The following is a 26,096-nucleotide window of genomic DNA, read 5'->3' as shown; positions in this document are numbered from 1 at the left end:
TTTCCAAGTTTGAAAAAGTCTCCGAGACAAAAAATTTTCCTAGTCTGAAAATGTCTCCGAGACAAAAAATTTTCCGAGACTAAAAAAGTCTCCGAGACAAAAATATCCCGAGGCCGAGATAGCCCGTGTATCTCGAATAGAACATTGTCAAATGAAAAAGATTGTCATATTGACGCAGCTAGGAAATCTTCCGATTTGTCAACGGCGAGTGAAAAGCTTCAACTGCGAACAACTTCGGGCATTCAAAATTACTACCTCATGCAAAAAGTCACAAGCACAAGGGGGTAAAAGCTATGCCGCTTACTAGACACTCCGACAACCATGGTCTCCACAAGCGTCTAACCATCAACATTGAATCCTCATTATCAACGGACAAAAATAGCCCCAACTGCAAGTACAAAAGAAGATTCCCAATGCCTGACCAGTTGGACAAATCAGCCAATGGGAATCAGGGGGTATCTGTTAGGGAAATTATCATCCCCTAGGCAAATGGGTCTATACCCGAACCAGGGCCCAGTTGATATTGCTGGCCCAACTTGACCCGCTCAGTCACTAAGGCTTAACAGAGTCTTATAACACCAGGCTATGTTTGGAACACATGGAATAAATACATTATCCCATGAGGAGTAAGTGTCCCACTCTTCCACTCTCCCACTCTCCCACTTAACCTCTATCTCATCCCACTAAGGGTCCCACTCAGCCCTGACATGAAGGTGGAACAATGCGGTTGAGAATTATGTGCTTATATATAAGCTGCTACCCCAGGTACAAAATGTACTCTGAGTATATGCTGAAAATATACTAAACTCTCGACTCTCAATACTCTCCAAAATGGTCCATTGACTTAGGCATTAGAGAGGGGACGTTGGGAGACCCGCCCCTCTGACGCATTGTCTGTTCTTCCTTACAGATTATGAAGAACACGGCGAATCAAAGATCTACACGTCACCGGACTGAAAACTGTTCTAACATACCTAACTACCACCCAATGTTAATATCTCCCCAAATTCATAATTGGTATTTGGGAGACATTGACAAATTTAGTAGTTTAGAGAAACATTAACTCAAACAGTAGTTTGAGAGATATATTAATAATGAGATGATAGTTTGATAAGGATACGTGTACTTTTTTTTTTTAAAAAAAAACCCTTCTAAGATTATTATTCACAAGAAAAGATCGATTAAAGGTTTGTTCATTTAGCTTTTATATTTGGAAATGCGTCCTTAACAAAGGTAGACGTACCCTAGAGTCTAATATATTTATTTTATTGTTAATATTCTTAATTAGTATCAACAAGAACTTTTGTACCATTAAATAATTTTACAGCATCTAGTAGCTTTTGGATTTTTTTTTTTTAACAAGGGTTCATTAATTCAAAGATTACTACACCCTACTAGGTTGTCATAGTGAGATATATAGTTGTGTATTTACAAGCATTACTCCAATATCGTTAACAAATAGTTCAAATTGAAGGGCTTTCTCATGTAGTACATACTAGCTACATATATATAAAGCAATTCATTACTTGACAAGCATATAGGACTGCCTCCAAAGAGAACAGTGACATTATTTAAGGTTAAGCCAGATAGCTAGATAGAGATCGAGGATATGATCTTCTGTTTATTTATAATTGGACATTAATTGCCCTTTACGAATAGATATAGTTCAGATTAAGCAAGCATCATGTCTGGCTATTTCTTCAAGAAGCTTCTGAACCAATGGGCTGACAGTTTTGGATGTCTTTGCAACCCGTTCTTGTAATCCACATAGTTGATACCAAATCGAACGGTGTAACCATTAAGCCATTCGAAGTTGTCCAACAGCGACCATGCAAAGTATCCCTTCACGTTAACCCCATCCCTATACATAAGAGGAACGTCAAAGAAATTAAACTTGCAAAAACTAGGGAGAGAGAGAGAGAGAGAGAGAGAGAGAGTTGTTAAGCACTAGCTTAATTAATATTACTTGATAGCTCTATTGAGGTAGGAAAGATGGCGATAGTAATAATCAATTCTATGGTTATCCACAAGGGCTTCCTCAAGCGACAATGAGGCATCATTAAACTCATCAATTCCTGTGAGAAGGGGATCTTATCTTAGCTTTAAAGGAAATATAATTAACTAGCTACCATATAATTCTTGTTGTGGTATATATTGAAAATTTTGATGGAATTAATTACCATTCTAGGTGATGTAAATTAGTGGATTATCATACTTTGTCTTTGTGTAAAGCAAAAGATCTCGTATTCCTCTCGGATAGACAAAGAGCCAATCGGAAGCAGCCTGCATTATTGTCATATAAAGAAATGGAGCTGGTTAGGAGTTTTACAAAGATAATTTTCTCGAGGTTTTTCTGACTTAAAGACTTGTACCATGCATGTATGAAGAACTGTCGCGATATTTTTCTTTTGCAAAAAACATGCATGGAGCAAGTAAATGATAGTTTCCAACCATACACCTATGTAGGATGGGAATAGCTTTTTAATCAATCTAAATGCAAGTATTTTGATATATATACGTATACGTATGTCAAGACTCTAAGCTATTCTAATTAACAAAATTAGCAAAGCTAAAAAGTATTTCTGTTATATAGGCAAATTAATTAGTACCATATTGTATGTTCAATTAAGTACAAGAAAAGGGATTGATTTATTTGGTACGTACACACCTTTGGACCAATGGGAATCCCATTTCGCTCGGCTGCAGCCACATCCAAAAGGCATGGTCTAATTTGATTAGTTTCATATATAAGCAAATTATAATCATAACATCAAGCGTTACGTTGAGTTTTGTACGTTGTACTTACTTGAAAGATTAACACGCATATCTGTTGTGTAGCTTGCATTTACAGCATTGCGTTGAGGTGCATGGGCTGCATAATTAGAGGTATAGTAGTTTAATCCAATAAAATCAAACGACCCATTTACAATATTGGATTGCTCTTTTGAGAACTTGGGTAATCGGTTTCCAACAAGAGATCGCATGCTATGTGGATAGTCACCATTGGTCAAGGGGTCCATAAACCTGCAATAATCCATCGATCTAATAAATGTCGTGCCTACCAATTAATATAGGATAAAACCTTAATTAATTGTCCTAGGCAGATTAGACCATAATGAAATTAGTGGATATGCAATATATGGACCAAAATATATCTAGGATAAAAGTAGGGAGTTTCTAAATGCATGTTATTGTAAAACCAGCCAACTACAAGTGTTTTTGGCCTTGTTTGGCCCGTGCTTAATTGTTAGTCGTTGATCGAACCCATATGTTCTCTTTTTTTCTTTTTCTTTTTATTAGTTTGTTTTTTTTTTTTTATTATTATTAAAGCCTACTCATTAAAAAAATAAAATAAAATTATATTAAAAAAATAAAATAAAATTCAAGCAGTTAGCACTTACCACCCCAACGAGAAATCGAGGGCTCGTAGTGCGGCGTTACGATTATGTCTGGAGTTAAGAGTATGGCACCATCCAGCCTGCCACTAGTGTTATCCCTATACACCCTTTCTGTCTTTCCTGTAATATTTAGCATTTTAGAATTAGCACTATATAGTAGTGAAATAAAAGTATAGTTTTTAGAGCATTAATCATTATTTTAATTAATATAAAATAATTTTCGATCACCTATTTATAATTGATCATTCGATGCATATGGTGAATATTATTTAGGATATACATAAATTAAAACATTTTGAAGAAAAATACACATATTGCCCTCAAACTAATTAACAAAGCAATTTGCAATGTCCTCTCTAAATTAAACTATCAATTGAAGTAATGTCTCCCCAAACTATCAAAAAATTGTAATATACAACAAATGACAAAAATACCCTTAATAACAAACAAATAAAAAATTAGAAAAAAAAAAAAAAAAAAACTGGTGACCCACGGCCACTGTGGCTCTTCACTATGCCTTTTCTTTTTTGAATTTATAAAAGTATTTTTATCTTAATGACAATTTTATGGGCATTTTTGTGTTTTTGGGGACAAAATGAGTACTTTGTAATTTTCTGGTAGTTTGGTAGGGAGACATTGCTTCAATTAAAAATTTGAAGAGACATTACAAATTATGTGTTTGAAAGGAATATGTGTACTTCTCCAAACATTTTGATTTCAATTTATATAGGGAACCTGATATTTTTGCTTGTAGACTTTAACGGCGGCTGCATGAGCAAGAAGTTGGTAGTGTGTAATCAAATATGACTCTGTGCCGGAATTTCCGCCGGTGCAATTCAGAATTTGCCCATCGGAATATCGATCCAGTGCTGACAACCCAATTGTATAAAAATAAACACTGTAGTTCATTGGCTCATTTAGTGTAATCCAGTGCTTCACACGATCACCAAATTACTTGAAGCAAAACTCAGCATAGTCCCGAAAATCATGGCTTTTGTTTATACATGAATAAAAATAAAAAATAAAAATAAAACACAAATTATGTAGACTTTGACTTCAGAGTATGCATTTAATTTGTTAAATACTTGTCTTATGGGGATTTCATTGCGTTGAGCTACCAAAAAAAAAAAACAATAAATAAATAAAAGACAAAAAACAAAAAATTGAAAAAAGAAAAAAAAGAAAAGAAAAAGTAGTTAACATGAATGCATAAGAAAAAACAAAGGAAACCTTTACTTACATCTTTCATCATTTTTGCAATCATACCCTTAAATATTAAAAAGTGTTAATTTAGAGTTACCATCTTTCAGAAGTTTGCAATGTCAACCATCCCGTCCAAATTCAGAGTTAGATCAAACGGTTAATGAATGAATTTTTTTTAAAAAAACCCCTAATATATTTGTAAAATAAAAAAAAATACCTTGATTTAATAATTAAAAAAAAAATATAAATCTTAGCCTCTCAAAAATACCAGACCCACGGCATGTCACCTATGACTCATGTTGAGTCACTTTGTTATTCTTTTGTTTTTTTGTAAAGAAAAACGAGAGCTAACATTTTGGGGATTTCACTTCCTCCATTAGGATTTAACGCTGAATTTGGAAGAGATGGTTGACATTTGAAACTTTTGAAAGGCAATAATCTTAAATTGTCATTTTTTTTAAGTTGAAAAGTATAATTGAAAAAATGACGAAAGATTAAGAATGTTAGTGAAGTTTTTCTAAAAACAAATGAAAGCTCTCTAGCATTGATTGAATTTGTACTGGAAAGATTGGCACGTGAATCAGTCAAGCAGCCTGCATTTTCAGCATTAAGGCCAGGTGCATAGGCTGCGTATCTAGCAGTATAGTAGTTTAATCCGATGAAGTCAAATGACCCTTTTACCAGCTTCGATTCTTCTTTGCTGAACTTGGGTAATCGGTTTCGAACAAGAGATCGTATGCTATGTGGATACTCACCATTGGTCAAGGGCTCCATAAACCTGCATGCATGCAGCCATAAACCCCATGGAAACTGTTAAAAAAATGATGTCTAGTGTTAGATTATATTCGTATTGTCCCATTGTCCCACATGGGCTACGTTGTATATTTGTCCTTTATGTACTAGCCTATATATAGGCCTCTCATGTACAGTATTTGGTGTGATTCAATATATATTATTTCTCTCAACATGGTATCAAAGCGCAGGTTCTGAATCACCTATTTATTTTATTATTCTTTTTCTTTGGCCTCTTCCCGGAAATTTTCCGGCGCCGCCGCCGCTGCTTCCGCCGAACCTCATCGCTCTGTCTTCCTCGGTTCTCTGTCTTCCAGTCCCTGTTTCAACTTGGTTCATATACCAATCGAAACCTTGGGAGACCACCATGCAAGAGCCGTCGAGAACAGCCCTATCTACCCATTCACGCGCCTCCACGCGCCGCCTGAAGTTTCTGCTGCCGCTCCGCCACCAGATCCCTAGACAAGCCGCCTAGCTGCTCGGGGACACCTCTTTGGTCCAAATCTGACGGTCCACGCGCCGCCACGCGCCACTAGAAGATTGCAGCACGCTGTTCACGCGCCCACGCGCCGCCACCCATCGCGCGTGTCATTCACGCGCCAACCTCTGCAGTGCCACGTCAGCCCTAGCGCCACGTCAGCCCTAGTGCCACGTCATCCCTAGTGCCACATCAGCCCTAGTGCCACATCAGCCTGGTGCCACGTCAGCCTGGTGCCACGTCATCGTTGACCGTTGACTTTGACCGTTGACTCGGCTGACCAGGTGTTTTCTACTTATTTTCTCGTTCTGATTTCATTTTTCTGGTCTATTTCTGCTTTTGGCATCTCCAGATGGCACAAAACGAGATTCTTACTCATATTCATGCTACATTGGATGGCACCAACTACATTGTTTGGTCCCAATCTATGAGGAGCTTTCTTAAAGGCCGCAAGCTCTGGCTTTATGTGACTGGGGATATCCCCAAGCCTACTAAAGTCGATGCCGAAACTGATGCTGCCTTCCACACTCGTCTTATTGATTGGGACAGCAAACATCATCAGATTCTTACGTGGTTCCGTGCCTCCACCATTCCCTCTATTGCGGCTTTATTTGGCAGTTTTGATGATGCACAGGGTGCTTGGGATATGCTTGCTTCTCGCTACTCGTCGATTGATGGTTCTCGCGAGTACCAGATTATTCTTGATCTCTATCGCCTGAAGCAAGAATCAAATCAGACTATTACGGATTTCTTTGCTCACATGGAGTTCTTATGGGATCAGTTGGCTCTTTCTGATCCTGCTTTGAGGGACCCTACCGATGCTCAGATGTATGCTGCCCGCAGGGACCAGCATCGTCTCTATCAGTTTCTGATGGCTCTGCGGGATGATTTTGAGCATGTTCGTGGGCAACTTTTGCATCGCTCTCCTCTTCCCACTTTGGACCAGGCTGTCTGTGAGCTTGTTCGAGAGGAGACCAGATTGTTTACTTTGCGCTCTCAGCACACTCCGCATACTCATTCTGTATTAGTTGCTCCATCTCCTCAGACCGAGCACTCTGACAAGTCTGTTCGTGGACCCTCCAAGAATCGTGACAATCCTTTTTGTCTCTATTGTCGCCGTCGTGGGCATACCATTGACAAATGTTGGCGCAAGGCCAAATCTTCTACACATGCTGCAGCTGTTACCACTACTGAGAGTGCTTCTTCTTCGGCTGCCCCAGCTGCTCCCTCTGGCGACTCTACCGGATCTACTCTCACTTTATCTTCAGCTGACTTTGAGGCAATTATCAACCAGGTCCTCGCTCGTTCTGGTAATGCATCTTCCTCTGTCCTCTCCGTTTTGCCAGGTAAATCTTCCTCTTAGCTTTTTGACTCCGCCTGCTGCAACCATATGACGCCATATGCCTCTTCATTTACCACTTCTGTCCCTCCCCCACATACATCTTTAATTCACACAGCTGATGGCTCTTCTATGACGGTTCAATCCTTAGGCACTGTTCATACGCCTTTCCTTTCTGTCCCTGATGTCTTTCATGTGCCTAAATTATCCTTTAATCTCTTATCTGTTGGGCAATTGTGTGAATTGGGCTATAGACTTGTTTTTGACTCCTCTGGTGTGTATGTGCAGGATCCTCGGACGGGCCAGACACTTGGGACCGGGCGTAGAATTGGGCGACTGTTTGAGCTTTCCTCCTTACACCTTTCCATCCCCGGTGTCTCTGCTGCTGTCACTTCATCGTCGCCATCTCTTGCTCTTTGGCATTCGCGTCTTGGTCATGCATCTCTGTCTCGGGTACAGATTTTAGCTTCTAAGGGTTCTTAGGTTCAGTGTCCAATAAGTCATTTGATTGTATTTCTTGTCAACTTGGGAAACAACCAGCTTTGCCTTTTAATAATAGTGAGTCTATTGCATCTACTTCTTTTGATTTAATTCATTCTGATGTTTGGGGACCTTCCCCTGTTCCTAGTATGAGTGGCTCACGCTATTTTGTGATTTTTGTGGATGATTTTTCTCGTTACACTTGGGTGTTTTTAATGAAATCACGCTCTGAATTATTGGATATCTATCGCAATTTTGCAAAAATGGTTGAAACCCAATTTTCTAAACACATTAAAGCTTTTCGTTCTGATAATGCCTTAGAATATACTCAACAAGCTTTTCAAAATATTTTAAAACACTATGGCACTGTTCCTCACTTGTCTTGTCCAGGCACCTCACAGCAAAACGGAAGAGCTGAACGTAAACTTCGGCACATTCTAGACACTGTTCGTGCTCTTCTTCTTTCCTCTTTGGTTCCTACTCCTTTTTGGGGTGAAGCCACTCTCACAGCTGTCTACACTATCAACAGGTTGCCTACCCCTCTCCTTGCAAATTGTACCCCTCACGAGCGGTTGTTTGGCTCTTCTCCCACTTACCATCAACTCCGTGTGTTTGGTTCCGCCTGTTTTGTTTTACTCCAACCTCATGAACGTACCAAACTCGAGCCTCGTTCTCGATTATGTTGCTTTCTTGGATATGGGGTAGAAAAAAAGGGTTATCGGTGTTATGATCCCGTGTCACACCGCCTTCGCATCTCCCGTCATGTGGTCTTCTGGGAGCATAAGTTATTTCACGACGTTGGGAAATTTTGCATGCCCTCTTTTCCTCCCTTTACCACACTTTTCGAGACGCCTCTCTCTCACTCTACCTCTGGTGAAATTTGTCCCGAGTCTTCCTCACTTGAGCCGCAGTCTTCAATTGCTCATGATGTCGCTACACTTGAGTCTCAAGATTCTGTTCCATCCGAGGCTCCAGCTCCTGCCTCCCCACCTACTCTTCGCCGATCCACTCGGGTAAAGTCTCTTCCATCTCATCTCCAAGACTTTCATTGTTTTCATGCCTTAGCTGCCTTACATGAACCTCACTCCTATCGTGAGGCTTCCACTAACCCTCTTTGGCAGGACGCGATGAAAGAGGAACTTGATGCATTACACAAGAACCATACATGGGATCTGGTTGACTTGCCTCGAGGAAAGTTTGTTGTTGGGTGTAAGTGGGTCTACAAAATCAAGACTTGTTCTGATGGTTCTGTTGACAGATACAAGGCTCGTCTTGTGGCCAGAGGTTTTACTCAGGAGTATGGTGTGGATTATGAGGAGACTTTTGCTCCTGTTGCTCGCCTCTCTTCTGTGCGTGCTCTTTTGGCTGTTGCCGCTTCTCGCCATTGGTCACTTTCTCAAATGGATGTCAAAAATGCCTTCCTTAATGGCGATCTCAGTGAAGAAGTCTATATGCAGCCACCTCCTGGCCTCTCTTCTCCTCCGAACAAGGTCTGTCGTCTTCGCCGGGCTCTCTATGGTCTAAAGCAAGCTCCACGGGCATGGTTTGCTAAGTTTAGCGCCACTGTCTCTGGTCTTGGCTACTCCATCAGCTCGTATGACTCTGCCTTGTTTATTCGTCGCACAGATCGAGGCATCATTCTTCTGTTGTTATATGTTGATGACATGATTATCACTGGCGATGATTCTCTTGGTATTCTGGAGCTCAAACAGTTTCTCAGTCAGCATTTTGAGATGAAGGATCTTGGCACTCTCAGCTATTTTCTTGGTCTTGAGATTTCTTCTTCTTCTGATGGTTTATATTTGACACAGGCCAAGTATATATCTGATCTGCTTTCACGGGCCAATCTCACAGACTGTAAGATCGTCGACACACCGACTGAGCTCAATATCCGCCTCAATCTACAGGATGGCGAGCCTCTCCGTGATCCCTCTCTCTATCGGCATTTGGTTGGTAGCCTTGTTTATCTTACTGTTACTAGACCTGATATCTCATATGCTGTACATCAGGTGAGTCAGTTTATGGCTGCTCCCCGTTCTACTCATTTCTCTGCTGTCCTTCGCATCCTTCGCTACCTCAAGGGGACTTTATTTCATGGGATCCACTTCTCCTCTCTGTCTCCTCTTGAGTTGTATGCTTATACTGATGCTGATTGGGCAGGTGATCCTACAGATCGTCGCTCTACCACTGGTTATTGTTTTCTACTTGGCACTTCTCTTATTTCTTGGCATAGTAAGAAGCAGTCTGTTGTTGCTCGCTCTAGCACTGAGGCAGAATATCGTGCTTTAGCTGACACCACCTCGGAGCTCCTTTGGTTGCGATGGCTATTACAGGATATGGGTGTCACTTTTTCTTTTGCTACTTCTGTCTACTGTGATAATAGAAGTGCTATTCAGATTGCCCATAATGATGTCTTTCATGAACGGACCAAACATATTGAGATTGATTGTCACTTTGTCCGTCATCACCTTCTGTAATGCCCTGTATTTTAAGATATTAAATACAATATCTTAAAATATTATTTAAGACCTAATAATAATGAAAAAGAATAAATATGAATATTTATAGAAATAAATATTTATTTAGAAGCCTTTATAGTTTTAATTTGATAAAAAACTCAAACGGATCTTCAAATTTGGAATAACGAAAATTGGGTCAAACGAACTCCGTTTTCGTCGATTCAAAAGTCAGAACGCTCGTCTCAAAGTTCTCTAACTACCCTCCGAATTTCATAATTTTTGGACTCCATTTAGTATCTAAAAACATCCGCTAAAAATTATACCTCTGAATTGGACGAAAATTCAGATATATAGATTTTGTAGGCCCATTTCTATTTCTATAAAAACTCAGCCAAGCCCATGTTAGCCCAGCCCATCTCATCCCAGCCTCCTTACACGTTGATACTGCCCAGTTACTGCCTAGTTTAATTGCAAAGAGAATCAAAGCATCTAGTTAGAAGCTAAGATTTAGTTAGGAAAAGATAAGAAAATTATGCAATCTAATGATTGAGATTCCTTTAGATGAGATGAGTCACCTAGCTATTCTCCTACCTTGATGAATCATGTGCGACTCCTTCCTCTCTTTTCCTTCTCTGATTTTTATCCTTCCCTTGAGATGAGTCACGAATGCCCAGCTCACTTCTACAAGCCCAAACTTGCTGCCCAAGTAGCATTCTTGACCATCAGATCAGATTAAAAATCAAGCGATCTTGACCGTCCAAAAATGTATAAATTGAGGTGCATCCCCCTTTACATTTCACGCACAAGCTGCCCCATTCTTCTTCTTTCTTTCTTTCTACGTTTTGCAGAATTCTCTAGCTTTCTCCCTGTCTTCCTCTATTTTACAGCAGGAAACCAGAAACTCTTCATCTTCTATGTTTCTCTTCCAACCCGCAGCAACTCTCTCCTTCCTTCTTCTTTCTTCTCTGACTCTCTTTCTCTCCCTTTCTCTTCACTGTCTTTCTCGGGTGTCACCTGCAGTATAAGAAAATTAATAAGGTAAAGAAGAAGGGGAAAGTCTTGAGTCAACTTTGATAAAAGGTAATGGAAAAGAAATAAAAGACAAAAGGAGACTCAAGGACCCACTTTTCTCTCCCTCTCTCCCGTAAGTCTCTCCCTCAACTCTCTGTTTTCTTCTTTATGCGTATGTGTGTGACAGGTTGTGTAAGTAAAGAAAAGAAGACAAAAGACTAGATAAGAAAGGAATAGGTAAAAGAAATGATTATATATAAAGGAAGTAAAGAACAATTCTAAATGGACCCATCTCCTTTTCTTTCCCACGTAAGTCCTCCTTTTATTTTGGTTAGTCAACTTAATAGTTAAATAAGACAAAAGGAAATGGACCACTTCTCTTTTTCATCATATGCCCTTTTTAGTTTAATTCTTTTGTATATATATATATATACATATATATATATAAAAGAATGAATATTTGGTAAGTTTTTAATTAAATGCTTTGATTTATTTTATGTAATTTTTAAGTTATTAACTTTATTTTAATACTTTGTGATTTTACTATACTTATTATTTTAAGTATCTAATGTTTTAAATTATGTTTTAACAGGGTATTCCAAATGGCATATTTAAACAATAAATCACGTCATTGTGATACCCAAGTAAAAAGTAATATTTTACAAAAGTGTTGTTGTGCTGCCAAAAATTCTAAAAGTATTTTTAGGCATTAGTGTTACTAATGCCATTATTCTGCCCGGATTTTAGAAGAATAAAATAATGTTATTATTCTATTCACTTGTTTTGAAACATAAAGTTCATTATTTATATTTGGTAAGTTATTATGTTTGTTTGATATAAAAATAAATATATATGCTTTTTCATGTTAAAGCTTTTATAATACCATTTTAACTAAAATGAGTGATTTGGTTATTATTTATAAATACCGTAATAATGCCCACACGAAATACGTGGTAATATAATTAACCTATTTTATGCCGTTATAATATTTAAGCAACATTAGAAATTGGGATAAGTGATAAAATATTAAAATAGGTTCTTAGTATTTTATACTAATATATTATCAAATGTATATAACTGTGCAGTCATTTTTCCTGTGGATCTTTCTTTGTAGCAGAGAACTGTGAGTATTTCTTACTCACTGAGGGTGATGCTGATTTTCCATAACGTTATGATTTATGCTTTATTTAATTGGTTGCGCATGTGGAATTTGCATATTTTGTTATTTAATTAAAGAATTTAATTATAGCAAAGTTGGGAGTGACGTCTGCCAACGGGTCAGGGAGTGACGTCTGCCTGAGCCAAAAATATTTAATAAACAACAGAGTAGGGAGTTACGTCTGCCTACGGAACAGGGAGTAACGTCTGCCTGTGCCAAAAAGATAATAATTATTAGAGGAGTTACGTCTCCTTAGAACGCGCTAAACGGGAGTTACGTCTCCTATCATTCGCTAAACAGGAGTTACGTCTCCTATAACACGCTAGACAGGAATTACATTTCCTTGAATCTATGTGTTAGAGTTACGTCTCTAAAGATTGAACGCAAGAAGCTCATGATTTATTTTATAATAAGACTGTGCATATAAAGCTCTCATTTTATTATGTCATTGCATTGTGATATTTATTTATAATAAATCAGCAATTATATTATTATTGAAAACAGTGGACTCACTAGGTATTTTTGTATTATTATTTCTCTCTATATTATATATTAATACAGGATATGAGGATGAAGAATATCAGGACTATCCAGATGCTTAGATGGATATGAGTAGCAGTCTTTTTTTAGGCTAGGTTACCTCGTGTTGTGGTCTCTTGGATGTGATGGACTACCCTGCTTAGTTTATCCTTTCATGTACATATGTCAAACTCTTTTTATGTTCCTGATGCTATAATATTTTGGTATTACTGATACTTTATTATGTGCCGCTTGTGGCACATATGTTATTATTTTGGATGTAATTATTATATCAGAACAAAAGGTTATTATTTTTATATATTGAGGTTATTTAGTCAGCTCTGATGTGTCATTGTTAAATAAAAATTATATTCCGCTGCTAATTTATAACTCTGATGAGTTAGTAATGTCACGTGAAAATCGAAAAAAAATTCACTTACGCTTTTTATAAAAGGCGGGGCGTTACAGAGTGGTATCAGAGCAGTTCGCTCTGAGGACCGTTAGACTTGACCATAGAAGTCTAGAAATGACACAAGAGCTATAGGTAAAATAAACTTTTTATAAAAGTTTTATGTGAAATGTTATGGTTGGCAGGATTAATAACTGTTGTCTACAGTTAGGATTTCTTAAATATGTTTTTCTATGCTTGCATTGTGTAATGTTAATGATGATAAATATAATGATGTATGCATGATATGACTTTGGTGTTTATGTGTTACCTTGCTAAATGTGATCATATATGCATTGTATGATCTTTATGGATATATCTTTCTTGCTAATCATGTTAGTCGATATGTCAATATCATTTATGTGTTAGAGAACATGTATGATTTTCAAGATTAGTAGCTCATAGATTTGATTAGCATGTATATATATATATTTTTGCATGATTGCATGCTAAATAAAGGATTTGCAATTGAAACTGTTTTGGTTTTGGACCCAAGAAAATGTTTTAAGTATATTGAGTATATCTTTTAACATTATTACTTTTGATTGTGAAATGATTTTCTGACGCGAAGAAATGATATTTGGGCGCGATGAAAATGTTGTTAAAACAAAAGTTTTATGAAACCAATATATCTATATTATAGACATATTTTTGTTTTACACTTGTCTCTAATAGCAACTGAGATACTCCATTAAATAAGAGGGAGGAAACTCATATTTCTCCTCTGAACGCAAGGAGTAAAACTTTTGTTCCTCCTTTGAATGCGAGGAGTAAAACTCTTGTTCCAAAATGGGAATACCCATTCGTGTAAAACAATCCATTAAATAAGAGGGAGTTAAACTCTTATTTCTCCCAATGAATAGATGGAGTTAAACTCTTATTCCGGAATGAGACTACTCATTCTTGTATTAATATTGTATGTTTTCAAAAAGTTTAGAAACAAAGAAAATTTTTATGAAACTTTTTTTGAGTATGTGTGCTATGCATGTGTATGTACACTTAGCACGTAACGCTACTTTAGGTTATGTGCCTAGTGTTGTAATGTTGTGAATGATTGTGTTCATTTACTTTTTTAGAGTCACTAGGTAAATTACAAGATTATCATTTAGAAAAGATTGAATAAACACTCTTTTGCTAAGTTTAATAAGTTAGATGACATAGTACTAGAAAATCCCCTCCTGAATAATAATTTAGATAGGAAATATCTATGTGATCTTCAATGGTTCCGAATCTTTATTTTGTTAACGTAATAGCTTGACGCAGAAAAGATGCCGCCTTATCGACGTCGTAAGAATCAGGACAAACATCACCATGAAAACGGTAACGGAAGGATTCCACCTCCACCTCCACCGCCACCATACAACGATGGAATACACCCGGCCTTAGTACAATTTATAGCTGATGCCACTAGACACCTTACTGAAGCAATATCACGAATTCCACGACCTAACGAACGAGCTGAACCCATAGGTTGTTCGTTGCGTGATTTTGCTAGTTTCCATTTTCGAACTTTTGAAGGAACTGAAGGACCGAATGCCGCAGAAGCATGGCTCACAGACATAGATGCATTGTACACTACTCTCGGCTGTACCGACGAGCAGAAAGTTCAGTATCTCGCACTACAGCTGACGGGTGAAGCTGGGAGATGGTGGAATGCAAGGAAAGTGCTACTTGGGGAAGAAACGGTGATCACTTGGGAGATGTTCAAAGTGGAGTATAATCGGCGCTTTTTCCCTCGATCCCAGAGACAACTTCGAGCAATAGAATTCCAAAATCTGGTTCAAGGTAATATGACCGTAGAACAATATTCTGCTAGATTTATGGAATTAGCCAGGTTTGCAGCCAACCTCGTTCCAGATGAAGAATCAAAGGCTGAACGTTTTGAGAACGGTCTCAATCCACGAATCAAAGAACGAGTTATATGCCTCGAGATTAAAGACTACGCCAGGTTAGTGGAAGTAGCGTCTCTTGCAGAGAGAGGAATTCGCGAATCAGCAGCAGCCTACGATCTGAAGAGGCGATTAAAGCAACAAACATTGTATTCAGAAAAGAGGCTAGCAATTGAGAGTGATTCCAAACTAATTGACAGCAGGAATTTCTCGCCCGCACTAGGAAACCAAAAAGTCCTCTGTGACAAGTGTGGAAAGCCGCATGGGGGAGAATGTAGGATGACGAATCCAAACTGCTTCAAGTGTGGTAAGCCTGGTCATGTCCAAAAGTATTGTCCCATGAATTCTACTAAAGGATCAAAGCCGCAAGGAGGCGAATCTCGACAACAGTATCCTGCCCAAGCACGAGTATATTCACTTATCCCTGGTGGTGCTGAAGAAGATGAGGAATATACAGATGCGGCGGCAGGTAACATTCTTTAAATAGATAGCATTTGGCTTACTATTTATGATTTAGGACTTTCGCATTCATTCACTTGCGCCGATCATGTGAAATTTATAATGGTACGCAATCGTTAAAATAGTACTACGACGGAGCAATAAAATAGATCATGGTACTATATAAAATTTTGTACCTAGACAAAACATTATTTTCTTACACCCTTTTTGATGAGTAGAAATAACCCATATTGAAATCGAGACTTTAAGCTCAGTAATAAGATTCTCTCATAGGAATGGTAGATATAATTTCAACAATAGGAGAATAAGATAAAAGACTTCTAATGAAACAAACGATAGGAAGATTATTTTCTTATGTCGTTTCTCTCCCGTAATGATCAAGGTTAGGATAACCCATGATTAGTAATTAAAATGTTACACTTAAAATTGGTATCGCTAGACATAAACATTAGTAATCTAAATCTTCCCTTAATGTAAACTTTATGCGATATAAGGTTTACGAATTTCGGGGACGAAATTCTGTTAAGGGGGGAGGGATGTAATGCCCTGTATTTTAAGATATTAAATACAATATCTTAAAATATTATTTAAGACCTAATAATAATGAAAAAGAATAAATATGAATATTTATAGAAATAAATATTTATTTAGAAGCCTTTATAGTTTTAATTTGATAAAAAACTCAAACGGATCTTCAAATTTGGAATAACGAAAATTGGGTCAAACGAACTCCGTTTTCGTCGATTCAAAAGTCAGAACGCTCGTCTCAAAGTTCTCTAACTACCCTCCGAATTTCATAATTTTTGGACTCCATTTAGTATCTAAAAACATCCGCTAAAAATTATACCTCTGAATTGGACGAAAATTCAGATATATAGATTTTGTAGGCCCATTTCTATTTCTATAAAAACTCAGCCAAGCCCATGTTAGCCCAGCCCATCTCATCCCAGCCTCCTTACACGTTGATACTGCCCAGTTACTGCCTAGTTTAATTGCAAAGAGAATCAAAGCATCTAGTTAGAAGCTAAGATTTAGTTAGGAAAAGATAAGAAAATTATGCAATCTAATGATTGAGATTCCTTTAGATGAGATGAGTCACCTAGCTATTCTCCTACCTTGATGAATCATGTGCGACTCCTTCCTCTCTTTTCCTTCTCTGATTTTTATCCTTCCCTTGAGATGAGTCACGAATGCCCAGCTCACTTCTACAAGCCCAAACTTGCTGCCCAAGTAGCATTCTTGACCATCAGATCAGATTAAAAATCAAGCGATCTTGACCGTCCAAAAATGTATAAATTGAGGTGCATCCCCCTTTACATTTCACGCACAAGCTGCCCCATTCTTCTTCTTTCTTTCTTTCTACGTTTTGCAGAATTCTCTAGCTTTCTCCCTGTCTTCCTCTATTTTACAGCAGGAAACCAGAAACTCTTCATCTTCTATGTTTCTCTTCCAACCCGCAGCAACTCTCTCCTTCCTTCTTCTTTCTTCTCTGACTCTCTTTCTCTCCCTTTCTCTTCACTGTCTTTCTCGGGTGTCACCTGCAGTATAAGAAAATTAATAAGGTAAAGAAGAAGGGGAAAGTCTTGAGTCAACTTTGATAAAAGGTAATGGAAAAGAAATAAAAGACAAAAGGAGACTCAAGGACCCACTTTTCTCTCCCTCTCTCCCGTAAGTCTCTCCCTCAACTCTCTGTTTTCTTCTTTATGCGTATGTGTGTGACAGGTTGTGTAAGTAAAGAAAAGAAGACAAAAGACTAGATAAGAAAGGAATAGGTAAAAGAAATGATTATATATAAAGGAAGTAAAGAACAATTCTAAATGGACCCATCTCCTTTTCTTTCCCACGTAAGTCCTCCTTTTATTTTGGTTAGTCAACTTAATAGTTAAATAAGACAAAAGGAAATGGACCACTTCTCTTTTTCATCATATGCCCTTTTTAGTTTAATTCTTTTGTATATATATATATATACATATATATATATAAAAGAATGAATATTTGGTAAGTTTTTAATTAAATGCTTTGATTTATTTTATGTAATTTTTAAGTTATTAACTTTATTTTAATACTTTGTGATTTTACTATACTTATTATTTTAAGTATCTAATGTTTTAAATTATGTTTTAACAGGGTATTCCAAATGGCATATTTAAACAATAAATCACGTCATTGTGATACCCGAGTAAAAAGTAATATTTTACAAAAGTGTTGTTGTGCTGCCAAAAATTCTAAAAGTATTTTTAGGCATTAGTGTTACTAATGCCATTATTCTGCCCGGATTTTAGAAGAATAAAATAATGTTATTATTCTATTCACTTGTTTTGAAACATAAAGTTCATTATTTATATTTGGTAAGTTATTATGTTTGTTTGATATAAAAATAAATATATATGCTTTTTCATGTTAAAGCTTTTATAATACCATTTTAACTAAAATGAGTGATTTGGTTATTATTTATAAATACCGTAATAATGCCCACACGAAATACGTGGTAATATAATTAACCTATTTTATGCCGTTATAATATTTAAGCAACATTAGAAATTGGGATAAGTGATAAAATATTAAAATAGGTTCTTAGTATTTTATACTAATATATTATCAAATGTATATAACTGTGCAGTCATTTTTCCTGTGGATCTTTCTTTGTAGCAGAGAACTGTGAGTATTTCTTACTCACTGAGGGTGATGCTGATTTTCCATAACGTTATGATTTATGCTTTATTTAATTGGTTGCGCATGTGGAATTTGCATATTTTGTTATTTAATTAAAGAATTTAATTATAGCAAAGTTGGGAGTGACGTCTGCCAACGGGTCAGGGAGTGACGTCTGCCTGAGCCAAAAATATTTAATAAACAACAGAGTAGGGAGTTACGTCTGCCTACGGAACAGGGAGTAACGTCTGCCTGTGCCAAAAAGATAATAATTATTAGAGGAGTTACGTCTCCTTAGAACGCGCTAAACGGGAGTTACGTCTCCTATCATTCGCTAAACAGGAGTTACGTCTCCTATAACACGCTAGACAGGAATTACATTTCCTTGAATCTATGTGTTAGAGTTACGTCTCTAAAGATTGAACGCAAGAAGCTCATGATTTATTTTATAATAAGACTGTGCATATAAAGCTCTCATTTTATTATGTCATTGCATTGTGATATTTATTTATAATAAATCAGCAATTATATTATTATTGAAAACAGTGGACTCACTAGGTATTTTTGTATTATTATTTCTCTCTATATTATATATTAATACAGGATATGAGGATGAAGAATATCAGGACTATCCAGATGCTTAGATGGATATGAGTAGCAGTCTTTTTTTAGGCTAGGTTACCTCGTGTTGTGGTCTCTTGGATGTGATGGACTACCCTGCTTAGTTTATCCTTTCATGTACATATGTCAAACTCTTTTTATGTTCCTGATGCTATAATATTTTGGTATTACTGATACTTTATTATGTGCCGCTTGTGGCACATATGTTATTATTTTGGATGTAATTATTATATCAGAACAAAAGGTTATTATTTTTATATATTGAGGTTATTTAGTCAGCTCTGATGTGTCATTGTTAAATAAAAATTATATTCCGCTGCTAATTTATAACTCTGATGAGTTAGTAATGTCACGTGAAAATCGAAAAAAAATTCACTTACGCTTTTTATAAAAGGCGGGGCGTTACACCTTCTTCAGGGCTCTCTACAACTTCATTCTGTCACGTCTCATGATCAGTTCGCGGACCTCTTCACAAAGTCTCATCCTCCAGGGCGGTTCCGCGATCTTGTGTCCAACCTCAAGATGGTCTCTTGCACTCCACCTTGAGTTTGAGGGGGGGTGTTAGATTATATTCGTATTGTCCCATTGTCCCACATGGGCTACGTTGTATATTTGTCCTTTATGTACTAGCCTATATATAGGCCTCTCATGTACAGTATTTGGTGTGATTCAATATATATTATTTCTCTCAACATCTAGAATAGGTTTTGAAGAAAGCCATAACATCAAAGAGTTAGGCAATTAATGGCACCATCCAAGCATGAAATCAAGGGCTCTTAGCGCCGCATTGTGGTGGTGCCTCGCGTCAGAGAGTGGCACCATCCAGTGCGATACCAACATTATCCCTACAACGCCTTTTTGTGCTGCCTGCGCGAAGTAAAAGTTTTCTTAATCAAGACAAGCACTCAAGCCAATTCATCGTCAATGAATAAAGCCAGAGTTCTTTTAATTATCTTGAACCTGATATTTTTGCCTGTAAACTTGAACAGCAGCTGCATGAGAAAGAAGCTGGTGGTGTGACACTAGATATGGCTCCGTCCCGGAATCTCCAGCGATGCAATTGAGATGTTGCCAATTGGAACATCGAGCCGGCGCTAATACCCCACTTCCATAACCACCAAAGCTGTAGCTCCATGGCTCATTTAGAGTGATCCAATACTTCACACGATCGCCAAATTCCTTATAGCAAAGCTCTGCGTAGTCCCGAAAATCATCCCTACATGATATAATGCACAAATATCCATACTATTTAGAACATCACACATGACAATATCGTGCATTTATTTATCATTGTTTTATGTGTGTGGTCTAAAGATCTAGTGAGAGCCGACTCAAATGGGGTAAGGCGAATAAAGCTTTTGCTTAGGACCCCTAAAATATGGATCTTTATATTAAATTTGTTAAAATTAAAAAAAAAAAAAAAAAAAAGAAAAAAAAAAAAAAAAAGAAGAAGAAGTTAAAAGGCCTTAAGAAATATAAAATGAGAGGAGATCACTATTGGACATGCTACTAGGGTTTTGAAAGAAAGTTTTTTTTTTTCAAAAAAAAAAAAGTGACGTAATTTAACATGTTTAAAGTCTTTTTGTTACTATATATGAGAAGCTGATGATTTTAGTTGGTCATTGTTATGAGTTTTGCCGTTGATTTTATTAAACAACTAATTAAATCCTAGTTATTACAATTGACTATCTTATTAAGAAATATAAAATGTATTAACCATATTATCTATTGAGAATAAATAAAATAACAAGACTTGAACATAAAAATTTGGTTAGTAATTTTACAACTCAGAAAGCTAAAAACAAAAAAGGATTTTTTTAAATTAATTTTTTAACATTTAATATAAAATTTTATTATATTAATATTTTAAAATTAAAAGGCTCCATTTTAAAATTTTTACCTTAGTTTTCACAAAGAATAAAAGGGCACAAAAGAGGATTACATTTTGCTTTCTAAATCATTAGACCTATGAATTCCTCCTGTAACCAGAAAGAAAATATATAGACGAAATCATGAACAAATAAAGTTTCACTTCAAATTCGGAGCATCGATCCCTTAGCTTTTGCAATGCCTATGTTAACATCCATGATCAAATGGGTCCTCGATCATTTTAAACTATATATATAAGTTATCATCATAGTAATAATAATAAATTTGATCATGTCAAGCATTAGATGCTTACACAATGTAAAGACTTAAGAAACCACCGTACTTCTCTTCCAAGGCTTGGGGAAGATCCCAGTGAAAAAGTGTCACAAAGGGCTGTACACCTGCATTCATCAGTCATGTATAGCAAACTATAGCGATTGAATTATAACCTCATTATGTTAAGTTGATGACACATAATTAATAACAATAAATCATGACCTTTTGCTACTAGCTCATTGATGAGGTCATTGTAATATTTTATTCCTTCCCTGTTAACACCCCCACTTAGTTTTCCTTCTGAAATAATTAGAGCTCCAAAGTGAGATATACTTGATAATTTCCATTTTTATTTCAGAAAGTTGGGATTAATAAAAACGAGAATTCTACTTGGTAGCAATCGAGACCATGAGATTGAGAATCTGTATGCATCTAAACCCATCTCTTTCATAATTCCCACATCTTCCTGTAACATATAATCACAAAAAGACAAGTTACAGAAATTCTGATCAAAATATATTTTTTCGTTGTCTTATATATATATATATATATATATATATATATATATATATATAAGAAAATTTATTTTGAAAAAATATATATATAGGTAATTAATTAGGAGTTGATAAATTAAAGTGAATTTTTTCTTTTCATTTTTTTATTATGAGGGCGATTCCTACCTTGTAGCGATGATATTGATCAATGGCTACATCTCCGTTGCTTCCATCCGTTATCCTACCTGCGATTAGTTTCATCTTAAGTTCACATTATATTTAGGGGATAATAAAGGGTTTTTTTTGTTCACTACTGTCCAGTCATTTGAGCTATAACTAAAACTAGTACTTAATTACTCCTCACGGCCAGTACTATCATACGGGCATTTCGGTCGCCTCGCCTATATACATATATATGTTCAATTAAGGAAGAAATTAAGGAAAGGAGAACAGAAAAATAAATATAATAATAATAAAAATATATTATATAATATTGAAGAAGACGTACGATAGAAATATGGTTATATATGGGCTCGTTAGCGACAAAATAAACAAGCACGAAGTCATGAATGATATCAATTATCAATCAAGTGACCCACCACTTTGCCACATGTGATGCCATCGCTGGTCATGAATAGTTACAATTTTCAAAAACCTTATCGCGATCGGGAAGTCTTGGCTTTTTCATTCAATATTTTCCTTTATTTAATTTCTTAGTTTTTCTGTTGAAAGAAGATAATGCATGTTTTTCATGATTCATGATTTTGGAGTGTTATATTTACTCCCACGTCGGCTTATCCTTAATTTCATAAAAGTAGCTTCACAAGTTCATAATCTTACCGACTTAGTTTTTTTTTTTTTTTTTTTTTTTTCATTTCCCCAATGTCAGCTGAACATTTGGACCAATTTTTTTATTTTTTATTTTATCGAAAATAATTTGGACAGATTACGAATACATATACTAAATTAATTTTATCAAAACTTTAGGAACAATAATCAGCACTAGCATATTAACTGAAAAACAAGACATTGAAGAAAGCCAATACTTTGTGAAAAAGAAAAATATTATAAAATCCAGTAGATTGTAAGAATAAACTCATATATATATATATATATATATATATATATCATTCAACGTTCCAAAGATTTTGCTTGTTCCTGATCTGTATAACCTTTTGGATCCTCAATCAACTGAAAGGTTTTTTTTTTTTTTTAAAAAAAAAAAATAGGGAATTTTCGTCTTTACTATCAGCAGTAATATTATTTAATGCAATATGGCATAATATTAATATATACTTTGATTTGATTGAAGAGGGAGAGTCTGGAGAGAGAGACCTGGATATTTATGGGTGTAGGTGTCCCAGATGCTTGGTCCTCTACCACCTTCTTTTGCACCACCTTCATACTGGAATATATATACACTTGGCATCTCAGGAAATTAAACTTGAAGAACAACTCTCTCTCTCTCTCTCTCTCTCTCTCTCTCTCTCTATATATATATATATATATAATGAAAATTTAAGACAAATTAACCTAGTAAGACGATGATGCCGTCCCAAAAATGAAACCTGCCGGGAAACTGCTCCGGTTGAGTGAAACAGTTTCATGGGCGCCGGTACTGCTAGTCAATGAACCAAGAAGCACCAGAAGGCCTAAGAGTAGATAGCCTTCAAACGCCATCATAGTTTTGGTTTCCCTGGCTGGAATTTTTTCGTTGGCCTTTTTGTAGTGGAGCACTAAAAGAAAAAGAAAAGAAAAGAGAAAAAACAAAACAAAATTTAAATGATTATTAGTCTCTCAAAAATAAAAATACATACAACAAATGTCTGGGCCAGATTTACATTTCTTGCTATGTTATTGAGACTAAAATTCCTTTTGCAAAGGCCCAAAGATCGATCTCCCCTAGGGTTGGCAATTCGGGTCGGCGGGTCGGGTTCGTGTCGACCCGACTGACCCGATTACATAATCGGGTCTGACACGAACCCGACCCGATTATTAATCGGGTTGAAAATCTGAAACTGAACACGACCCGCCTGCAAAACGTGTTACCCGAACACGACCTGGGCAACACGTTTACCTTCAACCAAACCGGCAAACTCCAGTTCAGAGAAGACTGAGATTCTGGGAAGTAGAGAACCCAATCAACCCATTGTTTATCAAAACAAAACCAATACAAGCCCTAACAGTAACAGATATAATGGGAAATTCTGAAATTCACCTAAATCAGCACGATTAAGCTCTGAAAACAGGTTGATTCCAGATTCGTGAGGATGTGAGGGCCGAGGCTATGTGAACTGTGAAGGTTGATTCGCGAAGGTGGCGTGAAAGTGAGAACAAAAAACTGAAAAGAAATGAGATGCGAGTCGTGGGTCTTCCGGCGGTCGTGGGTCAAGCTCTTTCGGTCGTGAATCAGACGTGGGTCTTCTTCCGTTCTCCTCCCTTGCCGGCTCCGGTTTTGAATCTGACAGAAGCTCTTCCGGCGGTCGTGGGTCTATCATCTTCTGAGGGCGAGCCAAGCTTCTCCGGCGGTCGTGGGTCTGAGAGGGGGGAGGGAAAAGTTTGGCGCAGACTGCAGAGAGAGGGGGAAAAGGCCGGTCCGGCCGGATGATTGGCGAACTTGGCGGTCGGGCGTGCGGCCAGTGGCGGGCTCCTGGTCTGGTTCACACTTCACAGAATCAGACTATCAGACGATTCAGACTCAGTGTCTCAGTGAATCACAAATGGAAATGGGCAATTGCCGCATTTCGTAGCTTTCGTTTCGGGTGGGTTTTTTTTTTTTTAATAACCGGTTCAAAATCGTGTCATAATCGAGTTGACCCGATTATGACCCGAACCCGATTATATAAAACCCAAACCCTATTTTCCCGTGTCGTGTTTGTGTCGAGTTCACGGGTCGTGTCAAAAATTGCCAACCCTAATCTCCCCCCTCCCTCAACTCGTTTGGGCCAATCTCTCTCACAACCTCTCTTCCTTTGTTTTTGCAGGTCCAAGACTCGGGCTTGCCTCGTGCATGAGTTCCCATGTGGCTTTTTTTTTTTTTTTTTTTGTAAGTACGAACTCTCATTCAACTGGAAATTATACAAATATTAATGCAGAGGAGTGGGTTCCCCAACAATAAACCCAAATCTGAAAAAAGTTGTACCAACGTAAAGAGTAACATGGTAACCAAGAAGTGAATGGTGAGTTTTCAGTTCCAGAGAAACTGAAAATGTTTTGGCCCTATCTACCTTGAACAAAGCCAAGGCTTGGTCCGCACAAGGCGGATTAAAGATCAAATCAGTGGTAAGGGCATGACCCATGCAGAAGACTTCAACCAAGTCCAAAACAAACCCTTTGAGAGGGTTGGGTGGCCACTAATCTAGATATGGGAGAGGATTGGCACCATAAATAACATAACAAAACTTCCAGTGAACGGATCTCCAAAAGAAACCATAACCCAGCAAAGAAAAAATACAGATAAGGAAAAACATAAAGCATAAACCTATCACAAAGCATCAGAGGTGAAGAAACCTTGTTGGAAATTGTTCTTGGCAGTAGATAGCGGTGTGAATCAGTACGCTCAGTGTCCAGATCTGGAGCGTGGGCTGCACACTCCAACACCGAAGTGTCAGGCGATGAAACGGCTGACAGTAGGTTGAAGGGGGAAGAGTTGTGGTTCCAATGGAGTGGGTCGCTTGGTTGAGAGGCCTTCTGAAGTTAGTAAATCTAAGGTGAAAAACGTCAGATCTAAAAACTTCAAAATACTAAGGGATCCATGGCCATGAACGAGAGGAAGCTCACAAGTCCGATCCGATGGAGGAAAACCCACCAATGATGCTATAGCAACAAGTCTGAGGAGGGGCTAGCGAGAAATCTAACAAGAAAAGTATCACAAAGAAAGATAAGGACCTCAAAGAAGGCATGTGCAGGGCAAACAGGATGGAGAGAAGAAGAGGGGGGAAGAAAAGATGGGGGGAGAGAAGCTCCAAAAGCTTGGAGCTGCTCTCCCATGACAAGTTTGATGGAGGAAGTTGCAGAGAGAGTTGGGGGCGAAGCCTCAAGGATTTTTCCCATGTGGCTTTGATTTGATGCTGAGTTTGAATTTTGTTTTTGTCATTTACGTTTTATTTTAATTAAATATTTTATGTATTGGATCTTACTTATTAAGGGAGAATCTGAGCCCGATTGTGAGAAGAAGTATTAGAATAATAATTAAATGATTAAAATCAATCATTTTGAAATAAGTAGTAATTTAAGAAACTAACCTTAAATTGGGGCTGCTCATATTAAAGTACACAAAAAACACTATTTTATCATTGATGACCTTGCCCTATGGGTTTTTTCTTACCATACATATCTTAATTTTCTCCCTTCTCTCATTGTCTTATTATCTTTGATCTCTTTATAAACTCAGCTGATAGTCCATATATTAGTGTCATGTGATACAAAATGGATTGAAAAAAAGTCGACAAAAAATTTGACAAGAAAATTTAAATATTAGGCCATATGCATGGCGTAATATTATTTTTGCATTGATTTCTAAAAGTTGAAGTGCCTTCTCATGTAGAATG

At 37.1% G+C, this 26,096-nt stretch overlaps 1 pseudogene; it reads right to left on the bottom strand.

Annotated features, from left to right (window-relative positions):
• Positions 1 to 1,601: 1,601 nt before the first annotated feature.
• LOC133877660 (beta-glucosidase 13-like) lies at positions 1,602 to 25,599 on the bottom strand (annotated as a pseudogene).
• Between the last annotated feature and the right edge of the window lie 497 nt (positions 25,600 to 26,096).

Source organism: Alnus glutinosa, chromosome 9, assembly GCF_958979055.1.
Source record: "Alnus glutinosa chromosome 9, dhAlnGlut1.1, whole genome shotgun sequence".
NCBI classification, from domain to species: domain Eukaryota; kingdom Viridiplantae; phylum Streptophyta; class Magnoliopsida; order Fagales; family Betulaceae; genus Alnus; species Alnus glutinosa.
The sequence above is the reverse complement of the archived record's forward strand: the minus strand, read 5'-3'. Positions and strand labels throughout refer to the sequence as shown.